The 6,246-nt window shown below is 39.5% G+C and overlaps 1 pseudogene; it reads right to left on the bottom strand.

The window, feature by feature from the left end:
* Nucleotides 1–3,936: 3,936 nt before the first annotated feature.
* On the bottom strand, nucleotides 3,937–4,967 carry LOC115524046 (annotated as a pseudogene).
* Between the last annotated feature and the right edge of the window lie 1,279 nt (nucleotides 4,968–6,246).

Genomic DNA, 6,246 nt, shown 5'->3' with positions numbered 1-6,246 from the left:
GAACAGTTGGAAGCCATTGTAGTTATTTGGAAGAGGAGTAATGGTGGCTCAACCTTAGAATGGTAGCTGAGGAGGTGGTGATAAATTGAGTGCTGAATCTATTAGAGCCAATAGATTTTCTAAAGGTATTGGGTATGGAGTGAGAAAGAAATCATAAGGTGAGTATAAGGTTATTGGGTTAAGCTGGCCAACAGTGTTGATAGGTTTGTGGGATTAACAGAGTTAAGTTTGGGCAGTTCAAGACTGTACCTAGAAATGAGAGTCCCCAGCATATTGTTGATATATAGAGCTATGAGACTGGATGGAATCACCAATGTCTTTAGTGTAAATTGAAGAGCGAGGATGACCAAGGACACAGCCCTGGGGTGTTGCAAGGTTTTAAGTAAGGGAGAAAAACCAGCAAAGGATACTGACGAGCTGCCAGGGAAGCAAGTGTTCTGGGAGTTAAGTGGAGGCAGTGCTTTATGGCGTGGGTAGCCATCAACAGTGTCAAAAGCTATTGTTATGTCAACCAACATGAGAACTGTAATAAAGGATAATAGGACTTATTCTCTCATGTGATTTTGTTTATTTAAAAAATATTTATTGCCTACCTACTATATTTCAGCCCCTGATTAGACACTGAAGATAAAAATGAGAAGAGGATATAAGTTCTACCTTTAGGAATCATATACTAGTGGGGATGTATTAGAAGACATTTTAAAACACTATTATAACTTATCCATTTTATTCTCCATTTGGTTCACCTGTAAAATAGAGCTAATTGTACCTTCATTATATGTTGTGAGAATTAAACAATATTATACTTATATAAGGATGTGAAAAAAGTGTTACCCTCTAGAATTATTTGGTTAATTACTCTTCTTATTTAGAAGAAATATCAATACATTTGTGGTACAGGATAAAACCCAGAGGTCAGGTTTAATTGACAAAAGATTATCTTTAAGTCATAGGCTTAAGAAGAGGAAATAAACGTGAGTATCTCTAAAAATAACTTTGGAAGGAGAGTGTGGAGACCTAAAATAAAAATAAGTGGGTAGAGGATGAGATCATGGGCTGGAGAAAGGCCAGAAGGAGAAAGGCTGGGTGGTCTCTGGTTGAAGCAAGGCAGGACAAACAAAAATATCTAAGAGGGAATTATAATGGATCAATTTAAAACTGTGGAATTGGATTGACATAAGATGAAAACCGGGACAATTTGCAAAGGCACAGGACCAATTTCTCTAAAATTCATAAAAATGAATAAGGTGTAGAATTGTCCTAGGCTCTAGAGTGGGAGTTCAGCTCAATCCAACAAAGACGTTAAGAGCCAAAATGGGCTGAGCTGACATCTGGGCTAAATATGTAGATAGCTTGGCATGGAGTAGGTGTTTAGTAAATGGCAGCATTTACTGCAGCAGGATATACACATTCCCCAGAAAAGTCTTGTCTACCAAGGTGTTGGTAGCAGCTGTCTCAGTCATTAGGAATACACTTCCTTGCTTTTTACATTCTTTGTGATTGTGTTTTTAAATTTTTTCTCCAAAATAAGTCCATATTCATTCATAATAAGAAAAATAATATTAGAAACTTTTTTCTAGGAGAAATCAAAGTTAGCCATACAGTTTTTATCTAGTCCTTATGGAGCCAATCTTCAAGTGGGAATAAATCCCCTCCTGAAATATGGCTGATGAAATCATTTTGAATGAAATTTTCTAACATGAATGAGGTCCCAAGGCCTTGCAGGTATGATGATACCACCACCACCAATCGTGTCACTGAATCAGGTATTCTGATATTTAATGCTAAGAAAGTGTGTACATTTGTGAACATAATCACAACGTCCTCCCTCAATGTATTCCAACAACTTTAATTTTGATTTTGTTCTTTTAAATCACTATCTACATGGAAAGCAGGGTGATTAGGGTAAGGGTATATGGAAGAATAAAATTTTAAAATTCCTTTCAAGAAACTGCTAAAGTGTTGTATGTATAAAGGCAATACTGAAGAGATTATTCAATTCAATTAAAAAATTTCATTGAGCTTTGCTGCGTGCTGGGATTCTCAGAGTGAATCACACACAGGGGCTATCTCCTACCAGGGGAAAAAGACATGTAAACAAATAAGTGACAATGTGACAAATGAGGCAATAGAAACACAGAGAAGCTACCTGAAAGTACAAGGCTAAGAGTGATTAATTTTATCTGTAAGCTTAGGAAAACATTTCTCAAGTGAGGAATCTAGTTGCTGAGGACTGAAAAGAAAATACTCTGGCATCCAAAATGGAAACACTCATTCTAAATAAGGAATTGCACTTGGTGTTTGTTGAGAAGTGTGAGTGAGCAGGGTATCAGCATATGAGACAAGTAAGTTTAACAGGGGGCAAACTCAAGACCCTTGTGTTTATATGAAGGGCCCCGATGTACAGTGGGCAGTATGGAGGGCAATGGTTAGGGAGATCATTTGGGACCAGTATGCTGTATGAACTGAAAAACATAAGTTTTGTATAACAAGATGATTGTCACCCATCAAAAATGTCTAAACCAAGCAATATGATATGTGCATATACTGTGCAGTGGGGATGAAGAATGGGTGCAGAATCTGAGCAACTTCCAAGAGATGACAGTGTTGCACATAAGGAAAAAAAAGTGAAGATATAGGGAAATAATGAGTTTTGGGGTTGTAACTGGAAGCACTGGGGGATTCTGGATAGATGTTCCCGACAGCCAATAATGCAAGATTGAGAAAATCTTCAAAGTTTGAACATAGGAACTATGTAAGGAAGTAACAAAAAACTTGCAGCAACAGATTTAGTGGGATTTAAAAGTTTGAAAAGACTCTTGAAACATCAATTCTTAACGTTTCTAGATTCTTTGTAAATCAGAGGGGCCAAAAAGAGTATCAGAGGGAAAAAAACAAAAATAGGATTCATTGGCTTTAAATGGATGACTGCCATAAGAGTTTGTTTGTTTGTTTTAAGTTCAGTTCCACAGACATTTTTTGAGTACCTATTCTGTGTCACACACTGTATACTGTAGTGCTGGGGACATCAATTTGTGTAAGGTATTATACTTATGAAACTTAACATTCTGTTTTGGTTATCAGATCTATAAACGGTTACACTGATAAAGTATTCTCAGGGATAAGATATATGTAGAGGAAGAACAAAATATATCCAGAAGACTGTACAATCGAATAATCCAATTAGTGCAGTATACTAATCAGGTTGTAACCATAGCTTTCACCATTTTTGTGTAAATTAGCTTAACTATGACACATGATGTGATTATACTCCTATAATCCAAACTAATATTGCCTGCCTTTCTTGATTTCTTTTTTCTTTTTTTTCTTTTTCTTTTCTTTTCTTTTTTCTGTTCTTTTTTCTTTTCTTTTTTCTGTTCTTTCTTTCTTTCTTTCTTTCTTTCTTTCTTTCTTTCTTTCTTTCTTTCTTTCCATTTAAGACAGGGAATACTTCATTCAAACTCATCAGAGAAATGGACAGCTTGGGTCTATAATAAAGCATTGTGTTTTAAAATATAGGCCAGTAATTGTATGTGAGAGTATACACTGCTACATGCAAATTAACTGATCAGAGCACACTTTTCAATGTTTAAAACGGACTAAGCTTCCCTGTAAAAGCAGCATCTATGTGACTTTTTAAACTTCTTCTTCAACCTCTCCTTCAACACAATCCATACCAACCACCTCATAATCCTTCTCAAGGGCAGCCATGTCCTCACAGGCCTTAGGAAACTCTCCTTCCTTCATACCCTCATCCACATACCAGTGAACAAAGGCACACTTGTCATACATCAGGTCATATGTGTGGTTCAGGCAGACCCAGGCCTCAGCAATGCTGCTCAGCATGCACACATCCTGCTGTACTTTGGCCAGGTCTCTACCAGGTACCACAGTGGGAAACTGGTAATTAATGCCAACATTGGGGCCAATGGGGCATCAGTCCACAAACTGGGTGGTACACTTGGTCTTGATGGTGGCAATGGCAGCATTAGCATCTTTGGGGAACCATGTTGCCATGGTACAACAGGCAATAAGCCATGTGTTTACCATGGCGAAGGTCACATTTCACCATCTGGTTGGCTGGCTCAAAGGATTCATTGGTGATCTCTGCTATAGAAAGCTGTTTGTGGTGGGCTTTCTCAGCAGAGATGACAGGAGCATATGTGGCCAGAGAGAAGTAGATGTGGGGATAGGGCACCAGATGTGTCTGGAATTCTGTCAGACCGACATTCAGGGTTCCATCAAATCTGAGGGAAGCAGTGATGGAGGACACAATTTAATCTATCAACCTATATAGGCTACTGTAGGTTGGGTGTTCAATATCAAGGCTCCTACAACAGATGACATAGATGGCCTCACTGTCTACCCTGAAGGTACAATCAGAGTGCTCCAGGTTGTTGTGGATAGTGAGGATGGAATTGTAGGGCTCAGCTGCAACTGTGGAAACCTGTGGGGCCGGAAAGTTGGAGAACTCTAGCTTGGACTTCTTGCCATAATCCACAGAGATGATTCATCAGCAGAGGAACTAGTTCCCCCTCCAAAGCTGGGAAAAACCAAGAAGCCCTTGTAGATCTGTGTACTGGTTGGCCAGTTTCTGAAATCGGTCCAAGACAAGGTCAGTAATTTCCTTGTCAGTGTTGTGGTACCCTTGGGCATAGTTATTGGTGGCATCTCCTTGCCTGTGATGAGCTGCTCAGGGTGGAAGAGCTGGCTATTGGTGCCAGTGCAAACTTCATCAATGACTGTGGATTCCAGGTCTACTAACACTGCCCTGGGCACGTGCTTGCCAGCACCTGTCTCACTGAAGAGCTCTTGATGTTGAAGGAGTCATCTCCTCTTCCAGTGGTCTTGTTACTTGGCATCTGATCACTGGGCTGGATGCCGTGTTCCAGGCAATAGACCTCCCAGCAGTCCCTATCAATCTGGACGTCAGCCTGGCCAACATGGATGGAGATGCATTCATGCATGGTTGCTGCTTTGCAGCTGCCAAGCAGATGGCAGAGAGGAAGAGAAGTTGTTGCTTGTTAGAGCATGACACTTAGGCAGTTGATGTTAGAGAAACTCCAAACTAACATTCTTTTACCTGCAGAGAAGATAAAATACGCAATAGGAGTGTGGCTAAAATCACATATACCTGTCTCAATTACTAGAAAACCAATTTAAAGCATTTTCCACATGGCTGGTATCTACTGGATATTAGTGCCTTAATAGCCATCATTTATAGAGCATAGTTCTATGCTTGTACGTCTACTTTCTCATTTAATTCTTACATAAAGTGAACAGTTTCATAATTGATAGGTGATGGAGGCCGGGTTTGAACCCAGGCAGTTTGGCTCTGGAGTGTATATTCTTAACCAATCTATACTATTGCCTCTCAAAAGTCTTGCTTGTTCATTTTGTTTGTTTTTCAAAAGTCTTAAAAGACAACAGCTTTTTCAAGATTATTTAGGATGAAGAAACATAGGTGAAGAATAAAAAAATAGCCCATAATTTTTTTATGTGGCTTTTTGAATGGGATAATTATTGTCTTATGTGGCAGTTTCAAATAATTATTTGATATTATTATTTTATGTGTTTTTTTCAAATTGCTAATGTGGTTCTTCTAGCTTGGGTAGAGAAGAGTATTTGTGGAAGAAATATTTATGAAACATTTTCATAAATAGTACTTGGAAGATTCTTTTTCCCATTTAAGACCGTTCTGGGGACATCTCTGTAAGGAGCAGAAGAGGGCCCTAGGAGGCCATATTCACTTTAATTATAGCCATTGTCTATGCCACAGTTCTCAAACTTTCAGTTACCTGAAGCAACTGTTTAAAACACCTTTTTCTGGGCTTCACCCCAAAGTTTCTGACCTACTCTGAATCAGAGTTTTCATTTGCATTTCCTACCAGTGTCTCCTTGATGCTGTTGGTGCTGGTTCAGGGACCACATTTTAAAAACTAAAGGTCTCTGCCTTTCTTGTGTCTTTTTTATGCTTACAAAGGTTGTGAATTGCCCTATCAGTCTCCCCTCACACCCTGGTCCTAGCAGTAGTTTGATCCACTGAACTTAGCAACACAGTGGGCCAACTCAGCCCTCATTTCACAGCTAGGGCACCAGCAGGCAGACTGACTGCCCATCGGGGCAGCATCCCATAGACCTGTATTTACCTGCCCTCCACCCAGTGGAATAAGGCAATTCAGCCCCAACAAATTGGGCTCTCCCACCCCCAACAAAAGGTATCCACGAAACCGGGCAGTCAAGGGA

This window comes from Lynx canadensis, chromosome C2 (assembly GCF_007474595.2).
Source record: "Lynx canadensis isolate LIC74 chromosome C2, mLynCan4.pri.v2, whole genome shotgun sequence".
NCBI classification, from domain to species: domain Eukaryota; kingdom Metazoa; phylum Chordata; class Mammalia; order Carnivora; family Felidae; genus Lynx; species Lynx canadensis.
The sequence above is the reverse complement of the archived record's forward strand: the minus strand, read 5'-3'. Positions and strand labels throughout refer to the sequence as shown.